A 19,223-nucleotide genomic window follows, 5' to 3' on the forward strand; every position below is an offset into this window, starting at 1 on the left:
ATCAAGCTTTATAAGCAAGTGCTTTCTGAGTCATCTCCCATCCCTATGATATGAAATTAAAAAAAATACCAAATTATACAGCAGCCCTCAACAAATTTCTTTTCCCTTCATTACCTTTTTATTCCTTTTTATTTCTTATCAAATGCAATGCCAGACAATACCAATGTGTCATCCTCACTGTTTGAGCCCTTTGATTGTGGAGTCTGTCCTAGTGGCCTAGGGCTCCATCCCTGGCTCAGGTCACTTGGCAATGCAGCAAGGACAGAGAGCTCCTGTCACCTGTGGAAGAGCTGCTGCTGGCACAGTCGGTCGCCACTCTGATGTCATTCACTATTTTCCTCCAAGCAGGAATTCTGTGTCCATGAGGACATCCAATCCTAAGTCTATGGTCTCTTTGCCATGGCGGGTAGTTTCTGCATGTTTTTGCTTTTGCCTTGTAAGGCAGAAAGCCAATCTGCTTGACGACTAAACAAAAGGATCAAAGCAAAAGATGTGCAGATCTCAAGCACAGAGTTTGAAGTATCTAACTTCATGACCACAGAGGAACAGAAGAATGACGTGCATGTTCACTCCACGTTCCTCTACTGAGAGAGTAAAAAATGTTACAGATAAGTGACGGGGTCTCAAGTTCTACCACAGGGATTTGTTTTCAGGGACCTTCTATCTATTATTTATTTTTAAATTTATTATTATTATTTTTGTTTATTTATATTTATTTATTTGAGAGTGACAGGTAGAGAAAAAGGGAGAGGAGAGAGAAAGAGAGAAAATGGGCATGCTAGGGCCTGTTATTATTATTTGACAACTTCCATAATTGTAGACAATAATCCATGATAATTCCCTCCCTCCCCTCACTTCCCCCTTTGAAACTCCACTTTCCACCATATCCCCTCCCCCTCTCAATCAGTGTCACTTTTATTTTGATATCATGATCTTTTCCTCCTTTCTTGTGTAGCTAGTGCCAGGCACTGTGAGGTCATGGATCTCCAGGCCATTTTGTGTCTGCAGGAGCACATTGTAAGGAGTCCTACCCTTCCTTTGGCTCTTACATCATTCTTACTGCCACCTCTTCCACAATAGCTTTTGTTTTGTGTTGCTTTTTGTTTTGATATTTCAAGGTAGGGTCTTACTCTAGCCCAGGCTGACCTGGACTTCACTATTCTCAAGGTGGTCTTGAACTCACAGTGATCCTCCTTTCTCTGCCTCCCAAGTCCTGGGATTAAAGGCGTGCACCACCACACCCGGCAAGGACCTTCTATCTTAATGTCAACTTGGACCCTTAAATAGTCCCAGGTGACATGTACAAAACTTTGCTGAGTAACCGGCAGCCCAGCTGCTTGCCATCTCTGCTCACTGCCTCATTCTTGCTTTCTTCTGCCCATTCACAGGCAGGTTGTTTATGGCCAAGGTCACCAGTTTAGGATTTTCTTTCTTTCTTTCTCTCTTCCTTTCTTTTCTTTTCTTTTCCTTTCTTTATTAGTTATGGACATACTCAATATGTAAACAGCACATGTTAGTACCATCCTTACCCTCATCCCTGCCCCCTCTCCAAAGGGACCCTCCTCGTTGGGGATGCAGGTCAGCCCCATGAGTATTGTGGGTCATGCATTGTGGGGGCAGCAGTCAGTTATGGAGAAGAGGCAATGTCTCTGTGCATAATGTCCCAACTTGTGTCTCTTCCAGTCCCTCTTCAGTGAATTTCCCTGAGCCATGCTAGGTTCATTTTAGGTCTACTTCAGTGCAGACATCTTGGGAACTTCTGTGTCTCTGGATCTCTGGTTTGGTAGGAGTTGAGTGTTCTCTGTGTCTATCTCCTTCACCTGTGTGCTCGTACCAGGTTCACCAAGAAAACAGCACACTTGCTCATTTTCCCAATTACTCATTGCTTTCAGCTGGGGCCTTGGTGAGGCACAATGGGCTGATTCTCTTCTCACGTTCTGCATCCATCTGAAAAAGAAAAGCAAATTCTCCAATGGAGAGTGAAGTCAGCACTGGATAAATGGAATAACCATTATTAGTTTAGAGAGAATTTAATAGGTGTAGGCCCTCTTGTAGCCCAAGAATGGTGGGAGGGATTTTCTTTATCAAAGCAGTGAAACATTCCATGGTCCTCTTGGTTATCCTGTGGGAAATTCATCCCCTGGCACACAATCCATGGGCAGGTGGATATTCCCACAGTCACTGGTCACTTCCAGATGTGTCCTCCTATTACTGGCCTCTGTAGGATCTGGCACGTAGGCTGCAGACGTCTTCAAGCAGAATGCAGTGTTCATTTCTATCTAATCCTTTGCAGCCAAGTCGGCTACATGCTTAGGCTATGGGTGACCAAGGTCTCTGGGGTATCTCCAGATTCTCTTGCCTTGCTTCTGGTGGAATGAGGTGAGAAGGCTTCTGTGGGGCCGGGTGTTGTGGGGGAAGCTTGAGAGAGCTCAGATGCTAGGCCCTACCCAGGCAATGCTCTGAATGGATTTGAAATCTAGCTCTGATTTTGGAAAGACAGGGGCTGAGACGTTGCAGACATTCAGAATGCTCAGATGAGCTACCACTCAAATAATGTCAGCAGCTTCTCACTGCCTTTGTGTGCAGTCCAAACTCATTTTTGCAGCTTCTTAGTGTGGGTTTTCTCAGACAAAGCTTTGAGCGCAAGCTGGTTGCCTTTGAGGTGATCCTAGCAAACAGGCAATGGGTAGAGAGGAGACTCAGGAGCAGGGGCGGAAGCTAACAGGGGAGCTGCTGTCCAGCCCATTACCTCATGAGCAGTGAGCATAGCCCTGCTGTGGACTCCTGTGAAGCAGCGAGCAGCATTGAGCCTCAGAGGCATCCTCCGCAGGTCCCCAGGAGCAAGGGAGCTGGGGTAACTACACCGTAGTTCCTTCAGTCATTGGTAGATGACCACTGAGGGGGTGTTACTTCTCTAGCACGCCTGGAGGGCCACACGAATAAGGTCAGAGTGAGCTTTGGCAAGCAGAAAAAGTGCTGAAGTTGAGAGATGTGAACACTGGCAACTGCATCCATGGGAAGACCCAGGCGACTGGGCAGGGCCTCAACAGCAACGCTACGTGTCCCATTCCTGTGCCCTTACCAGCAGGCCTTGGCTGCTGCTGCTTCAGCCCCGCCCCAGGAAGAGTGCGAATGTGCAGGGGCCTTGTGTGGCAGAGAGAAGATAGTCCCCATTGGGTGTGTATGACATCATCTGCAGAGAAGGTGACCATGGTGTACTGGGGGCTGGCATAACCTCATCCCCGGTGTGGTATGCTCCAGAGGGGGCCACAGATCTCCAGAGATACCAAGGGCTGTTGTAGGTACTTAGTCTGCACAGGTACTGTGAGAGAAAAGTGTTCCAGCATTTTCTCAGCTCATCTGCGTAACTGGGATGTAGTCCTTCTTATTCTCCTGCAGGTAAAGAAGTAAAGAAGAAAGTTAAGCAACAGAACTAAGGCTCCTTATAAGGTGAAGACCCTGTTTGTCCAACCTCACAATCTGTTTTGTTTAGGCTTCGGTTATTATATCCCTAAAATGTACAAATGTTTCAAAATTTTAAAACATTTTAATTGACAAATTTACACAAGCACATGATGCATTTTGCTCACTACTCCCTCTTAGTATCTTCTTTGGTCCTTTCCTCCTCCATCCCCCTTCCACTGAACCCCTTCTTTCTTACTAGTCCCCCTTCTTCTTTGCTGCTGTCTTCTTTCTTTCTTTCTTTCTTTCTTTCTTTCTTTCTTTCTTTCTTTCTTTCTTCCTTCCTTCCTTCCTTCCTTCCTTCCTTCCTTCCTTCCTTCCTTTCTTTCTTTCTTTCTTTCTTTCTTTCTTTCTTTCTTTCTTTCTTTCTTTCTTTCTTTCTTTCTGCCCATCTCCAACATTCATGATGAAATGGGCAGTCCCCAAATTATCAAATAAGACTGACCTCCCCCACTTCCTCCCTCACCTCATTCACTCTGCCTGGCCTTGTGCACAGCTCTATGACTCAGGTGTGTCCTGGGGTCCAGAACTGAACTGGGACAACCCTAGAGCTGAAGGCTGCAGCCACCTCCTGATTGTGTCTGATATTGTCCTCACTACATTTTCCTTGGCCTCTGGGTCTAGGGAAAAGGTCATGGGTTCCTCCATTCTAAGGTATAAGATACAGCTAATAATAATGCTGGTTTGCCCTAAAGATTAAACACAGGAATCTGTAGCATGTGAGTGCTGACTAACCCATGTAGAAGGGTCTGTTAAAAAGTCTGTTGTCCTTCCTTCCCCTCAGTTTTGCTGGTGCGTAGAGAGCACATGGAAATATATGTAAGAGACAAAAGTAAAAGACTTTGGTTCAAATTTCTCATATTTTGTTCAGGTATGGCAGATGAAGTTATGCATAAGAGAAGCAAGTTTTAAAGAAAGATTTTAGCTAGGCATGGTGGCATATGCCTTTAATCTCAGCACTTGGAAGGCTAAGGTAGAAGGAGGATGGCTGTGAGTTTGGGGTCAGCCTGAGACTCCATAATGAATTCCAGGCCAGCCTGGACTAATATGAGACCCTACCTTGAAATCCTTGCCTCCCCCCCACCAAAAAAAGAAAGATTTTGAAGCTGCAATTACAGAGTGAAGAGCGGAAAACTGACAAAGCAGCCATGAAGTCAGGGTGGCAGGAGGATCCAAGAAAAATGGCTCTGTGTTTGGGGGGGACATTGCCCTAGGAAAGAAGGCCATGAAGATCAGAGTGGAGGGAGTAGCCATCAAAAAGCAACATGGGGAAGAGCTGGAGAGATGGCTTAGCTTTTAAGGTGCTTGCCTGCAAAGCCAAATGACCCAGGTTCAATTCCTCAGGATCCACATAAACCAGATGCACAAGGTTGCACATGTGTCTGGAGTTCATTTGCAGTGGCTGGAGGCCGTGGTGTGCCCATTCTCACTGTCTCTCTCTCTCTCTCAAATAATTAAATAAATGAAAGAAACATTGGGGTGAGGATACATGGCTGTTTTAGCCTGGCTGGAGGACAGACAGCATTGAGAAGAGAAATCTTATTTGGGAGAACTTTAGAACTAGCGTTAAAAAAATATTTTTATTTATTTGCAAGGAGAGAGAGAGAGATGAAAGGAAGAGAATGAGTATGCCAGGGCTTCTTGCCACTGCAAACAAACTCCAGCTTCATGTGGGTATGAGGACTCAAACCCTGGCTGGCAGGCTTTGCAAGCAAGAGCCTTTAACTGCTAGGCCATCTCCCCATCCTGGAGGTAGCAGTGGTCAATGTTTCAGCAAACTTCCAGTCTCACAGAAAAATCAACACACTTCATAGTGCGTCATTATTCAAAAGCATGATTGTCACCTTTATAAATATCCAGAGTTAAAGTGATTCTTACAGGCTTTGGGTCATCTACAGTGGTGAGAACAAATCGCATACAGCATATAAAGCTAGAAGCAGGCTCAAGGCACTCCGCAGCACATTTCTAAGTCCGTGCTGTGTTAACTTTGCATTGCTGTGACAAAGTCCTTGAGAAAAATCAGCTTGGCTCTTCGTTTCCGAGGCCTCAATCCACGTTTGGGTGGCTCCATTGTCTGGGCACTTGTGAGGCAGAACATCATGGGGCGGAATACATCACCACCAGACACAGCGGCATGCCTAGCGGTGGGCTGGGATGGAAAGAAACGGAGCGGGTGGTGGTGGGGGTGGTCCTCTCAAGCAGTATACCCCCACAGATCAAAGTTTATTCCATTAGGAGCCTCTTGACATCTCTATCAGTCTCCCAATAGTGCCATTGCCATTGACCAAGCTTTCGTCATGTGGTTTTTCCAGGACATTTGAGTCCCAAACAAAATAACCCGTGCTTTCAGTTCCCACAATTGTGTGACTGCAATCCTTCATTATTCTCATTTTAACCATGCAAACTGTGAGGTGCTTGTACAGAGTCACACAGCATGTGTTCACTAGGATTCGGGTTCAGCCACTGGGACTGGCCCAGCAGCTTTTCTCTGTGTCGTGTGCAGCAAATCATCAGTTCCTGACGGGAGTGATAACAGGCTCTCCCGCCTCCCCCCACCAACACACACACTTACCCCAGAGCCTCACTTACAATGTCCCTTGCAAGTATTTATCAGAAGAATGGATATCTTACTTGGCCTCTCTTCCGCCCCAGGCTCTGGGGAAAGAACTGTTAGTTTCTAATTAGTGTTAAATCTTCAGAATAACACAGAGGAAAAAAATGCTTAAATTCTCATTACCCTCTTAATGAGTTTTATCACAGGCACCACTGAAGAGGAGAGGGGTGACCATTTTGGATTTGCAGCTATCAATATGTAATTTTCTTTATTATTACAAACATTATGAAGTCTCAAGCAAAGCCTTGAAGTCTTTCTTCTTGAAGAAAACATCCCTGGTAGTGGATGGAATTTGCTTTTTAGAGGCCAAAAGTAAATTAAATAAATAAATTAACTATTTAAAAAAAATTACAGGCTGAGGAAATGTGCCATGAAGTATGTGGCATGGGGCTGAAGAGATAGCTTAGAGGTTAAGGCACATGTCTTCAAAGCCTGAGGACCTAGGTTCAATTCCCCAGATCTCACGTAAGCCAGATACACATGTTGGTGCAGACCTCTGGAGCTTGTTTGCAGTGGCTAGAGGCCCTGCATGCCCATTCTCTTCCTCTCCCTCCCTCCCTCCCAAATCCCTCTCTTTAATACAAAAATAAAAATAAAGTATTTAAAAAGGAGAATGCAGCATGCTCCTTCTCAGGAAGTAGAAGGATGACTTCCCATCCTGTGCTTGATCTGTGCCTTGCCAACCTCCTAGGTACTTGCCACAAACTTGATTTCCCTCCTTGTCCCATCTAGGGAGTCTGGTGGGGATATCCACTTTGGAACCATGGTGATATCCTCACTTGGAAGGTGAAAGGGTGGGACAGTACACTCCACAGCCATTGGACAGACAAACCTTGTGCAAAGCTGGCCCAGTCAGGAGCTCTTGTACCATACCTGTGAGTATTCACGGTACGCTGTCTTTGCAAAGGAAGCGTGCATCGACCAATGGAAATGATAAACAGTTACTACCATGTGGGGTGACCATATAAAACAATCACCGTGTGTGGGCTTGAGCAGCCACCATGCCACAAAGTGGCTGAGTCCAGGAAGCCCATCAAGAGCTGTCTTAGCAGCTGTGGCATATGGGCCATCATAGGACCTGTAACACTAGAATACTAGAAAAAAGAACCTTAATCCACTCAAATAGTTTATTTTCACATCTGGTTTTCCAGCCTTCCACTGTCTGTCAGCTCCATTAATGCATTTCTAATTGTCTTTATAATGTCTCCATTTGGAGGTTTCCCATCACTTCGGTTTCAATATGTCTACGCCCAACAGAACCATCTGTTACCAATCCCACCCCATCTGTTCCCGTTCCACTTTTCCTTATCTTTGTAAATGACACCATACCTTTCTAATCACCCAGACTAGAAATCTTGGATTATATCTGATTCCTTTATTTCATTACCTCTTAGGAACAATTCATCACTGATTGTAAGGTCCTCTTTTAAAAATAGAATGATAGGGGATTTCTTGTGAAAAGGGAGTTGCATACATGTGTTTGTCTCATTTTCTCAAAACATCAGTAAGATGGCAGTGCAAATACATTTTAGAGATAAAAATCTATGTAGAGAGAAAAAGGAGAACATTAGTTGGAAAGTACATGGATAAACAATAGTTGACTCAGTAAACCTGAAAAACTTACATCATAAGTTTGATGTACCCTGAGAATACTCAACACTTATCAAAGCAGAGATCCAGAGGCTCCTAAGAGCTCATCAGTGAAGCAGACTTAAAACTCACTCACCACGGCTCAGGGAATTTTGCAGAAGAAGGGACAGAAAGATCCTAAGAGCCACAGGTTGAGACATCATGCCCAGAAAAAATATCATGCCCCCAAAATAAATGACTGCTGCTCTCGCAACACATAAACCATAACCCCATAGGGAATACCTTCAACCCCACTTCGGAGCATCCCCAATGGAATGGGGGTAGGGACAAGGGAAGAGAATACCAGCACATGATGTATCCATACAAAATATGTTGTTAATAATAACTAGTAGTAGATACCAAAGAAAAAGAACACAAAGATCCTAAAAGAAGCCTAAGTTTTGCATCTCCAAAAGGCTCCATGGCTTAACAACTATAGGTATGCACATTACATTAGAAAGTGAGAATTGATGAAGAACTAAAGAGAAGGATAATGTGAATGTCTTCTTTGGGGTAATTAAAATAGCCTTGGTTGTCTTTTTTTAATCCTCCACACTCCAGAAAAAAGAGATTCAAGGTGCATTTGCTGCAACAGTGGGTTTCTGGCTTGGGAACCTTAGTAATTGTTACAGGTGGGCATTATCAAGTACAGGTGATCAGATAACAGTTTATATTCAGGGGTGGAAAGATGGCTCAGAGGTTAAGGTGATTGCCTGTAAATCCCAATGACCCAGATTCAATTCCCCAGGGCCCATGTAAAGCCAGATGCACAAAGTGGTACTTGCATCTGGAGTAGGTTTGCAGTGACTGGAGGTCCTAGCATGCCCATCCTCTCTATTTGTCTTTCTTTTCTCTGTCTCTCTCTGCTTGCAAATAAATAAAAATATTCTTTAAAAAGTTTCAGGGTTGGAGAGATGGATTAGTGGTTAAGGCATTTTTCTGCAAAGCCAAAGGACCCAGGTTCAATTCCCCAGGACCCACATAAGCCAGATGCACAAAGGGGTGAATGTATCTGGAGTTCATTTGCAGTGGCTAGAGGCTCCGGCATGCCCATTCTGTCTCTCTCTACCTGCTCATTTCTCTGTCTCTCAAATAAATAAAGAGAAATAAAATACTTTTTAAAAAGTTTATATTCAGATTGCTGAAACTTTGGTTCTCTTTCCTTGCCTGCCCCACAGCCCAAGTTTGTTTGAGGCAGTAAATGAAGGAGCCCAGTCTGAAAACTCTGGCCAGCTCCAGAAAACAGAACTCGACACACTAATGCTAGAGATTCCCTTGGGTTAGGGGCTGACCTTATCATCATCCAGAAAGGCCCATGATCAAAAAGCCCCATTCTAGCCGGGCATGGTGGTACACGCCTTTAATCCCACCACTCGGGAGGCAGGGGTAGGAGGATCACTGTGAGTTCGAAGCCACTCTAAGACTACATAGTGAATTCCAGGTCAGGCTGGGCCAGAGTGAGACCCTACCTCAAAAAAAAAAAAAAAAAAAAAAAAAAACGCCCCATTCTAGTTTTAGAAAAATCTTTAAACAACAAGAAATGTATTGCCTCACAGTTCTGGACATTGGACATCTGAAATACAAGTGTCGGCAGGGGTTCCCCTTCCTTGTAAATATGTTGGGGGAATACTTTACCTCTAAAAGCTTCCTTCACCCCCTACCTTATGAACAGACAGAGGATGGCCAGACTTTTAAGAAAAAGAAAAAGCCTTCAATATGAAAGGCAGAAACTAAAACAAAAATAAGTTTACAGAGCCCACACAGGGAGAAGAAAAGTGCTCATGGACTGGTGGAATTGATATTGTGAAAGCACTGTGTCACCAAAGTGAGCTTTAGATTCAATGCAATTCCCTATCAAAATTCCAATGACATTCTTCAAAGAAGTGGAAAAAACAATCCTAAAATCCATATAGAGGCATGAATGGCCTCCAAAGGTTAAAGCAATCCTTAGCAGAAATAATGGTGCTGCAGATGTTACAATACCCAACCTCAAATTATATTACAAATCCATAGAAGCAAACAGAGTTTGATACTGGCACAAAACAGACATATAGACAAATAAAAGATCCAGAAATAAACTTCACAGATACAGTCATCGAATTTTTGACAAATGTGTCAAAACATACATTGATAAAAGATAGCATCTTCACCAGTGGGTGCTAGGTAAGCTGGATATCCCTGTGTACAAGAATGAAATTAGGTTCCTATCTCCCACTCTCTATAAAAATCGATTAAACATGGACCAAAGACATTATTGCAGCACCTAAAAACTCAACATTTCTAGAGGAAAGCATAGATAAAATACTTCAAGAAAAAGCAAGGCTTTTCAGAAAAGGACCTCAACCACCTAGGACATAATGCCCAGAATTAACAAATGGGATTGTATGAAATTAACAAGCTTATGCACAGTCAAGGACCCAGTCACCAGAGAGAAGAGACAACCTACAGCCTGGGAGACATTCTTTGACAACTGTACATCAGAGAAGTGATTAATATCGAGGACTGTGCTGGTTTGAATGTACATCCCCATAGGCTCAGGCCTTTTTTTTTTTTTTAATTTTTATTTATTTATTTATTTTGAGAGTGACAGACACAGAGAGAAAGACAGATAGAAGGAGAGAGAGAGAGAATGGGCGCGCCAGGGCTTCCAGCCTCTGCAAACGAACTCCAGACGCATGCGCCCCCTTGTGCATCTGGCTAACGTGGGACCTGGGGAACCGAGCCTCAAACCAGGGTCCTTAGGCTTCACAGGCAAGCGCTTAACTGCTAAGCCATCTCTCCAGCCCTTTTTTTTTTTTTTTTTAAATATTAAGATTGAGCTTGCAACTTCAGTCTCCAGTGGGTGGAGCCCTTCTGGAAAAGAGGTAGTCCAGCCCTAAGGTGTGTTCAGAGCAGTTTGGAGTTCTGGCTGTATTTTTGCTGGCTGGTGGCACCTGCTGGTGTTGGGTTTTCTCTCTCTGCTCTGCTAATGTGTGACGGAGTGAGCCAGCTTCTTCTGCCTTTGATGGAACTTCTCCTGGACTCTGTAAGCCTGAAATAAAACCTTTCTTCCCATAAGCTGTTTCTGGTGAAGTGTTTGTCCAGCAATTCTTAAGGTAACTGCAACAAGAGTATACAAAGAACTGCAAAAATTGGGGTAGAAGATGAAACCAAGAGTAATTGGGGAAATGAGCAACAGTGCTGCTTTCTCGGTGAGCCTGTACCAGCACAAGGATGAAGGAGATAGACACAGAGAACACTCAACTCCTACCAAACCAGATATCCAGAGACACAGAGGCTCATCACTGAAGCAGACCTAAAATGAACCCAACATGGCTCAGGGAAATTTGTGGAAGAAGGGGCAGAAAGATTGTTAGAGCCACAAGTTGGGTCATTATGCACAGAGACACTGCCTCTTCCCCATAACTGATGGCTAACCCTACAATGCACAACCCACAATTCCCAACGAGGAGGGGCCCTGTGGAGTGGGGAGGACAGGGGGGAGACTAACGATGGTACCAACATGACTGTATACACACTGTGTACATAACTAATAAAACAATTTTAAAAAAGAGACACAGAAAAATTGGGGTAGAGAAATGGCTCAGTAGTTAAAGGCATTTTATTGCAAAGCCTGATAGTCTGGGTTCAATTCTCCAGTACCCATATAAAGCCAGATGCACAAAGTGGCACATGCATCTGGGGTTCATCTGCAATGGCAGGAGGAGGACCTGGCACACCCATTCTCTTGCTGTATATCTCTCTTAAATAAATAAAATAACTAATAAATAGTCTTAAAGAACTGCAAAAGTTAAATTCCAAAACACCAACTAATAAATGGACTACTGAATTGTATAGACAGTTCTCAAAAGAAAAAATAAGAAATGGCCAATAAATACTTAAAAAAAAAAGTGTTCAACATCCTTAGCCATCAAGGAAATGCTATTCCAGATTTCATCACACATCAATGAGAATGGTTTATTGTCAAGTAAACAAATGCTTGTGAGGATGTGGGGGAAAGAGGAACCTTTATTCATTGCTAGTGGGAGTGTAAACAGATGTAGCTACTATGTAAATTAGTATGGAAATTTCTCAAAAATTGAGATGAAAACTACCATATCACATAGCTATACCCCTCTTACATGCATATATATCTGAAGCACTCTAAGTCAATATACCACAGAGCTATATCCATATCCGTGTTTATTGCTGCACTATTCACAACAGCCAGGAAATGGAAGCAGCTTAGATGCTTATCAACACGTGACTGGTTTAAGAAAATGTGACTATGTGTATATATATATATATATATATATATATATATATATATATATATATCTCAAGAGTTTTATTCAGCTATAAAGAAAAATGAAATCATGACATTAAAAAAATGGATATAACTGCAAATAATATCTATAGTGAAATAAGCCAGACTCAGAGAAACAAATACTGCATGTTTTCTCTCATGCATGGAATCTAGATTTCAAATTTCATATGTCTGTGTAGGGGAGGTCATGAAACTAGAAAAAAAAGATGATGAGAGAAGAGGAAGAGACCTGAAGGTCCAAGGGAGGCTGGGGAGATGAGTCAGTAGTTAAGGGTGCTTGCTTGCAGAGCAACCTAGCCCCGGTTCAGTTCCCCAGCCACATGGGTAAAACTGGATGTAAGAAGTGGTACAATTGTCTGGCATTAGTTTGTACTGGCAGGAGGCCCTAGCGCTCCCGAACACGCATGCAGCACACACACACAAATGTGCAAATAAATAATTTTTAAAAAGAAAGGGTGATAGAATAATATGACCAGAAAGAGGAGAGTAGGACCATGTGGGGGAAGGACTCAATCCAGCCAGAATGGGACAGAAACATGGGGAAGAGGTAAGCCATGGGGAGGGGAATGAGTGAGAACAAAGCTTAATGACACATATGTATGGAAATGCCATAGTGAACATGATTGCTTTGCATGCTAACCTAAGGTAGTCTATATTTTTTTTATTAAGTACAAACGTTGTATGGACACATCATGTGTTGGAACTATCATTTCCCTCCTCACTGCTCTCATTCTTCTGAGGGTCCTCCTCTGTGGGATTGCTGGTATTCTCCATGGGGTTGTGGGTTATGAGATGTGACAGCAGCATCAGTCATTGCAATGTGTGTGTGTGGGGGGGGGGGGACAATGCCTCTAGACATTCCCTTCCACTCTGGCTCTTTCTGTCCAAGCTTCTGAAAAATTCCCTGAGCTGTGGTGTGTTTTAAGTCTACTTCCGTGTTGTGCTTTCAGCAGTTTCTTGGTTTCTGATTTGGTATGCCTTGAGTCCCCTCAGTGTCTGTCTCCATCATCCTGGTGCAGGTTGTCAGGCTCACCATGGAAGCAGCACCTCTTGCTCATCTCGCCAGTTCCTCTGTGGTTTTGCCTGGGTCCTGGCTGATGTGCCAGGGGTGGTTTATCTTCTTGGTTCTTGTTGCCTTCTGAAAAAGAAAAACAGATTCTCAATGGAGAATGAGGCCAGCATAGGTTAAATGGGGTTAGCATGGTTAATCAAGGAGATTTTTGTTGTTGTTGTTTTGAGGTAGGGTTTTACTCTAGCTCAGGCTCTCCTGGAATTCACTATGTAGTCTCAGGGTGGCCTTGAACTCATGGTGATCCTCCTACCTCTGCCTCCCGAGTGCTGGGATTAAAGGCATGTGCCACCAAGCCCGGCTTTAAGAGAGATTATGATGGGTGTAGCCTCTCCTTTGGCCAAAGGCTAGTGGGAACTTCTCGTTGGTATCTCTTAGTCATTGGTTATCCATCTAGGCTGGGTGCCACTATTGCACAGGTGTATACCTCTTGCAGGCTGGTTGCTTTCATATAGCAGTGTCCCTTTCTAAAGCATGGTGCAAGCAGAGACTGCTGGGCATCATGTCTTGTCACATCAGCCAAGAGGTAGCTGCAAGAGTCAGCTGGCTAGTGATTAGTCAGAACCTCAGGATTCACTCCCAGTGACACAGCTCTTCCAGCAATGCTTCACCTCTCAAAGGCTCTGCCGGCAGAGAAGTATGAGGCTTTATAAAAATCACATGAGGCTATGGAGGGCATTTTGCATTCAAACCACTACATGGTACAAGCATGAGGATTCCAAATACCTAAGTGACACCAAAGCATAGTCATGCATGCCTGCAACACCCGCACTGAGGAGACATAGAAGGATCCCTGGGGCTCGCTAGTGAGCCAGTCTAACTAACATACAGGAAGCTCCAGATTCAGTGAGAGACTGTGTCTCAGGGAAAGCAGGTGGAAGAGTGTTAGAGAAGGAAACTTGATGCCTTCCTCCAGGCTCCACATGCATATGCATGGGGTATGTGCATCTGCATACACACGGTGCATACCTCACACACGCCATACAAAAAAATTAATAAAAAAGAACTATTGGGAGTTTCATTTATAGATGAGAGAATGAGGTTCAAAGAGATTGAGCCGCTTGCCTAGAAATACATCTGAAAATTGGTCAGTTTGGCATTTGAACCTAGTCTGATATCAAAGCTCATGAACTGTTGTATTATGTTCTTTTTTTGCTTGTTTTTCTTTCTTTCTTTCTTTTTCCTTTTCCTTTTTGGTTTTTCAAGGTAGGGTTTTGCTCTTGCCCAGGCTGACAGGCTGACCTGGAATTCATTATGGAGTCACCAGGTGGCCTTGAACTCATGGCGATCCTCCTACCTCTGCCTCCCAAGTGCTGGAATTAAAGGCGTGCGCCACCACGCCTGGCTTTGTTTTTCTTTTTAAGAAACTGCTTATTTTCACCTTTCCTGAGTCTACAGACAGCTGAGGACCGGTCAGGGTATTCCCCACCCACTCCGTGGCCTGAGCGTGGGAGCTGCGGACCAGACCTCAGTGGCCGGCCGGGCACTCCGATCTTCGGTCGGGAACTGCTGGATAGGCACAGTGGGCACCTGCACGCCTTCCGACCAGTGTGCCACCTCGGGCTGGGCAGCAGGGAACTCGGGAGCAGGCGCGGTCCACTCTCCCTGGAACGCCTCCTTGGTCACAGCCTTCTCAGCGGCGGCCTGCTCCTCCTCGTCGACCTCCTCAGGGTCTCTGTAGAAGAACAGTTCGGGCCTGAGCACCCAGGGGTGCTCTCGGGAGATGGTGCCGTGCATGCACAGAGCTTCCTAGGCCAGCCTCCGTAGCATCAGGCCCACCGAGGGAGCTCCGGTGTTGCCTGGGATGGCGGTGTCCACGTAGCACAGGGGAGAGCCTGTGTCACACAGAGCAGTGGTAGGCAGGTTGACACGGGACGCAGCCCAGGGGGTCAGTCAGCACCGAAGGATGGGGCTCCCCGAAGACTGCCTGGATGTGGTCAGTGAAGGTCCCAGGGGTGAGGCAGCCACTGACGGGAGTGGCTCCTGTGGCATGGCACGGTGGCCTGCGCTGCTGGAGGAGATAACGCTGACATCAGCAGGGCTCTTCATGGCAACAAGAGGACGAGCTGGCAGCAGAAGCTTTTCCCAGGTCCTCTTCAGACTGATGACCTGGATGCCAGCACTCTTCCTCCTGGAGATCCATCTGGAAATCAAGGTTGGTGCCAACTAAGTAGGTCCCTGTGCAAAGAACTTGAGGACATCCTCCTCCTTCATCTGCATGCAGGATGTCCAGGGCTCCAGGCATGCAGTTAGCTTCTAAGTCAGGAATCAAGAACAATATTGAACGGCCCCCTGCATGGGTAGGGTGGAAAGGCTGTTGTGTTATGGATTAAGGGAAAAGTTATCTTCTCCTCACATTATTGAGACACTCCTTGGTAAAAGTTTGTTGCCACACTTTCTCAAGTTCATATGAACATATATTTGGGATTCTCTTCCTTTTTAAAGAAATGAACTATCATTCATGTTTTTATTTTCTTTCAACTAACATTGAATGTGTGCTTTATGCTTGGAACTATGCTTTGCACTAGGATTAAAAAAAAAAAAAGCTCACGTAGTCCTTGTTTATAAGTAACTAGATTAGTAAATTGAATAACCTGGTTTATTGAGCGTTGTCATAAAACATGTTTTCAAAGAATGTTAAATTATACTAATTTTGTATTTCCCTTTAATTCAGATTCCACTCTCCAATTATGACATGTCTTTGCCATTTTGGCATGAGTTTAAGATGTGCTTTGAAACAGCAAAGATTTCTGTTATTTGAATTTTTAGCTGTTAGAATTCTAGGGAAATAGGTCTATACAATACATTTAGGCTGCTTCTCTGCCAACCCTCTTCTTTTAAATGCCATCCTCCCTCGCGCTGTGCCAATTTAACACCAACATTTCCTTGGCCTCAGGCCATACGCCATGCAAATGAAGAATAATCTAGATAATGTTGTCTAAAATGTCTAGTTCTTGGGCTTGTGGCAACTTCGTGGTCTAGTAGCTCATATGTTTTATCCCTTTACACTGGGAGGACAAAATGGCAATGAGTGAAAACTAAAGCCTGTCTAGTCAAAGATGAATTGTTGGCTCAGGGTTATATTTGTTTTTTGAGTGTAATAAAGAGAAAGTAGGGGATTCTTTCAACTGCTTTGCCATAAGGACTGCTTTTTTTTTTTTTTTTTTTTTTTTTTTACACGTGTTGGTCTAGTTTAGTTAGAGATAGCTTGAGCGGTAGTTCTTTTTGCTGGAGTTTGAGCATTGTCTCTTTGCCATTACTGTCTTGGAGCTAACTCGCCACCTTTAGGTCTGAGTCTACTTTCTCATCTTCACACTGTGTAGCCTTCCTGTGGCTTGGAATTGCGTCCACTAACGAGAGAAAGCTTATGGATGTGAGGCTGTGTGAGAGAGCAAGACCATAGGTCAGCCTCCAGCTCTTTATCTGTGGAAGGCAGTGCTCTGTTGCAGGTGATAGCAGTCTATGTGCAGCCAGGGAATACATCATAGCCCTCAAACAAGAGGTGTGATATCATGTCTGCGGCAGGCCTGATTTCCAGCATCTGGGAGCACATTTCCCATCTATCACCAGGTTCCAAGGGCTGCTGAACATCGGAGACTGCAATCCCCAGATGACTTGTGATGTGTTCTGCTTTTTTTTTTTTTTTTTTTTTTTATCCTGACCAACTTTATTGAGGTGTTGTTGCCACCAGCTTTATATGCTGGCAGAAAACACCAGGCCAAGAGCAGTTTATGGGAGTAAAGGATTTATTTTGGCTTACAGACATGAGGGGGAAGCTCTGTGATGACAGAGAAAATGATGGCATAAGCAGAGTGTGGACTTCACCTCCTGGCCAACATCAGGTGGACAACAGCAGCAGGAGAGTGTGCCAAACACTGGAAAAGGGAAACTGTCTATAATGCCCATAAGCACACTCCCAACAGTACATTACCTCCAGGAGGCTCCAATTCCCAAATTGCCACCAGCTGAGGTAGCATTCAGAACACATAAATTTATGGGATGGAGGCACCTGAATCAAACTACCACAGGTACACTTTACAAAACACAATAAGCATAAATTCGAGTTGTATATTTCAACAGGTTTAGACAGAGATGTGTGCCTGAGTAAACACCACCTCACTCAATGTAGGGAATGCCTGTGCTCTGTCCTCAGCAGTCTCTTCCATACCGCACATCCTGGCCCCACAGCTCTATTGGTGGGCGGGGGGGGGGGGCATTTGTCAGTATAGACTAGCTTGCTTCTTTCTAAAGGTTCATGCAGGCGGTACCATGCTATAATTCTCTTTTACATGTTTGAGGTTTAGCTATGATGTTTCACGTATATGCAGTTTATTCCTTTTTTTTTTTTTGATCACTTAAATCATAGTCCATTGAATAAAAACACTAACACTTATTTTTCCATTCACCTGGTTGTTTGGGATTTTTTTGAAATCACTGGCTTCTATGACTAGACCTGCTATGCACATTTGAGATCAATCAAGTCTTTGTGTGGATGTGAACTTCATTTCTCTTGGGTTAATACCTAGAAGAGGAATTGCTCAGCCATACAGTGAGCGCATGCTTAACATTTAAAAAAATTATTGAGAACTTTAATATGTGAGCATATTGCAAATTGGTCATATTCCCTTCTGGTTACACTCTTTTTTTTAAAAAAATAATTTATTTGTTTTTATTTTTATTTATTTAAAAGCTATGGACAGAGAGATAGACAAAGAGGCAGATAGAGAGAGACAGAATGGACATGCCAGGGCCTCTGACCACTGCAAACGACCTCCAGACGCATGCGCCCCCTTGTGCATCTGGCTAACGTAGGTCCTGGAGAATCAAGCCTTGAACTGGGGTCCTTAGGCTTCACAGGCAAGCACTTAACCACTAAGCCATCTCTCCAGCCCACACTCTTTTTTTTATAAAAAAATATTTATTTATTTGAGAGTAACAGATAGAGAAACAGATACATAGAGATAGAGAGAGAATGGGCGCTCCAGGGCCTCTAGCCACTGCAAACGAACTCCAGATGCGTATGCCCCCTTGTGCATCTGGTAACGAGGGCCCTGGGGAATAGAGCTTCGAACCAGGGTCCTTAGGCTTCACAGGCAAGTGTTTTAACTGCTAAGCAATCTCTCCAGCCCTCTGGTTACACTCTTATGTGCCTCTCCCTTCCCCTGTTCTACTTAGGGCCCTTCTCACTGGGGTTATAGGTAAACATTTTTAGGGTCATGAATATATCCGCTAGTCCCTGTGGAATGGAAAATGCTACAGAGTATACCTTCCCACCCTCTGGCTCTTACATTTTTTCTGCCCTCTCTTCTGCAATGTTCCCAGGTTTGACTTTTTAAAAAGCTATGAACTGGTTTGGTAAAGCTGTTCTAGTTTATATCCCTGTTAGTATATGAGCGTGCCAGTTGCCTTACATTCTTGACTACACTAATATTTTCTGTCAATTAAATTGTCATTTTAATGGATCTGTAATGGTATCTCATAGCAAGTTTAATTTGTATTTCTACTTGAAATTTTGTATCTGTCTCTCTATATTTTATATTTTGCTTTTGTGTATATATAACCGCTAAGCCATCTCTCCAGCCTGAGAAGACATTCTTTACAGCTTCTGGTTTGACACATGCACTCTGTTGGTATTGTAGCTTTATAAGGCATTCCACATGCAGGATTTTGACTCTGGGACTTTTCAGAAATCTCAGTCCTGTGGCTGTAGAGAGATATGGCATTTTACAGAGCAGTCACAGAGACTTGTGAAACCAAAGGACTCATGTTTGACTCTTTAGATCCCATGTAAGCCATATGCACAAAGATGAGGCAAGTGCAAGGTCACACATGCGCACTAGGTGGCACAAGCATCTGGGGTTTGATTGCAGTGGCTGTGGCCCTGGCAGGCCAATTCTCTTTCTCTTTCTCTCTCTCTGTCCCTCTCTCTAAAACAAAAAACACCTGAGGCGATGGGACTTTTTTTTTGTTCCTTTCTTATTTATTTAATTGAGAGCGACAGACACAGAGAGAAGACAGAGAGAGAAAGAGGCAGATAGAGAATGGACGCACCAGGGCTTCCAGCCTCTGCCAATGAACTCCAGACATGTGCGCCCCCTTGTGCATCTGGCTAATGTGAGTCCTGGGGAATTGAGACTTGAACC

The 19,223-nt window shown here is 44.1% G+C and overlaps 1 pseudogene; it reads right to left on the reverse strand.

The window, feature by feature from the left end:
* Nucleotides 1-330: 330 nt before the first annotated feature.
* On the reverse strand, nucleotides 331-15,325 carry LOC101608929 (annotated as a pseudogene).
* Between the last annotated feature and the right edge of the window lie 3,898 nt (nucleotides 15,326-19,223).

This window comes from Jaculus jaculus, chromosome 7 (assembly GCF_020740685.1).
Source record: "Jaculus jaculus isolate mJacJac1 chromosome 7, mJacJac1.mat.Y.cur, whole genome shotgun sequence".
Taxonomy (NCBI): domain Eukaryota; kingdom Metazoa; phylum Chordata; class Mammalia; order Rodentia; family Dipodidae; genus Jaculus; species Jaculus jaculus.